Source organism: Echinops telfairi, unplaced genomic scaffold (assembly GCF_000313985.2).
Source record: "Echinops telfairi isolate 266 unplaced genomic scaffold, ASM31398v2 ScPeMD7_5592;HRSCAF=6446, whole genome shotgun sequence".
Lineage (NCBI taxonomy): Eukaryota > Metazoa > Chordata > Mammalia > Afrosoricida > Tenrecidae > Echinops > Echinops telfairi.
In genome coordinates this window covers 24,093,353-24,095,460 of record NW_022109491.1, presented here as the reverse complement: position 1 = coordinate 24,095,460, position 2,108 = coordinate 24,093,353, and positions in this window count along the sequence as shown.

Genomic DNA, 2,108 nt, shown 5'->3' with positions numbered 1-2,108 from the left:
TACGGGGTCATTGTGAGTCAGAATTGCTCGATGGCAGCGGACATGGATGAATGGGCCCATATGTCAAAAGCAGGTATCGCGAGGTGATAACACTAGATAGAGCTAGCGGGTACAAGGTGCCAGGAGTTCACTGCTCAAGCCTTGGAACTTCATGGGTGAAAACGCCACAAGGTGACTTTGTGAGGGGGGACCTTCTGCAGGTCGCAGAGGCTCCTCTGAAAGATTTATACACACTCCGGCCTTGAGTCAGAACCACACTCACTCACCCCCCTTAATCCTCTCACCAGCCCTGGGAGACGGGTATTATATCCCTGAAACTGATAGCTATCCTGCTGGCTTCGGAGACCGGAAGTGGTCGACCCAAAATCCCACAGCGAGTTAGGGATGGAGTGGGTTTTGATCCTGGGCACATGTGGTCTGCCCAGATCATCTGGAATGGGCAGTGCCGTTGTGGAACTGGAAACCTGATGCATTTGGGGGTGTTTCTGTGTCCCCAATCTGGGGGGCCCTCACTAGAGTCTTCAGGCATGTGCCCGGTCCAGCGGCTGATAAAGCCCAGCTCATGTGACGCCACCCGGGACTGAACACAGTTCTTGGAATTAGCTACAAACCACAAACACTTGTGGTTTTGGGGCTCAATGTCTTGATTTGCACACAGCAAATCTGAATTCCGGTCTCCCGTAATTACACGGTGTTCCCTCTCTGGGTCCAGGCTCAGACTCAAGCTGCTATATAAGGCCAAAATGTGACCAGACTCAGCCCAAAGCAGAGGGCCCGGTGAAGGGAACCTCTCTGGTCTGAGCTGCGGGGACCTCCCAAGGGTAAGGAAGAGCTCCTCTCTCAGGTGGGCTGGCAGGGAGTCTGAGGCCCAGGGAGGGGTAGGGTGTAGGGTGGACCCCAGACTGGAAACCTGACAGTTGTCCTGCCTGTAACATGGTCATCGTGATTGAAAGGGCCCAAATCATACTGATTACATGCATGGGCAGATCTGCAGCCACCTTTCCCAGGATTGTCGGGTACCTAAGACCTTTGAGGTCTCCCTGAGACTCCTCTGCCACTTACGGATGATGTCAGACATCCCTCCACAGGTGCTCATCTTTTAACCCGCAGATGGAGTGTTCAGATGCGGAGGCCATGACAAACATGGCCATCCTTCCTATTCTAGTCTAATTGAGGGCCTGCAGAATGTCACAGTTTGCCCTGATGGGAGGCCGTGTCCTGTGCGAAGATTCAGAAGTGGGCGAATGGGTGGGCCAGGCTGGTGGTGGGGGAGAAGTGGATCGGGGCATGGGAGCCATGGAAGAGTTTCCTGGAGTATGACCACTTTGTCCCCAGCACCCACTTGACCCCCTCCGTCAATCTCCTTAAGTAAGACCCCTCTACAGTAGCAGCAGTGCTGCTTATTGAGGGTCTCCTAGGTCCGAACGGAGCCCTGCAGCTCGGTGGTAAGTATTTGGCTGCCAACTCCAAAGTCAGTGGGAAGAAGAGGTTGCCGTCTGCTTCTGAAAATAGTGACAGCCTTGGCAAGCCCATGAGGCAGTTCTGGTCTGTCCTAGAGGGTCATGCTGAGTCAGCATTCACTCAGTGATAGTTTTCCTTTCGGGGGGTGGGGGGTACTAGGTACTAGATATGATTTGCTAATGACTAAGCAGAGGTTCAGAACACAGGTAAGGTCTCCTGGCTAACGATCAGCACCCAGATAGCTTAGATCCAGAGCCCTTCATCTTAATCATATTTGGTACAACTGTCTCCTCTAAAGAGATGGAAAATGTATTTGCTTGTTTTTTAATCATTTTATTGGGAGGCTCTTACAGCTTTTATGACATTCCATACATCAATTGTATCAAGCATATTTGTCCATACAATGCCATCATAATTTTCTAAATATTTGCTTTCTAGTTGAGCCCTTGGTATCAGCTCCTCTCTTTTCCCTCCCTCCCTCCTCCCTGCATCATGATGCCTTGATAAATGATGGATTATGATTGTTTTCATATTGTATTTGTTTGTTGACTGGATAAATGGGAGGATGGCTAGAGAGATGGATGGAAGGACTGATAGAGGAATGGAGAGATGGATAAGTGAATGGAAGGGTGTGTGGGTGTATGGGC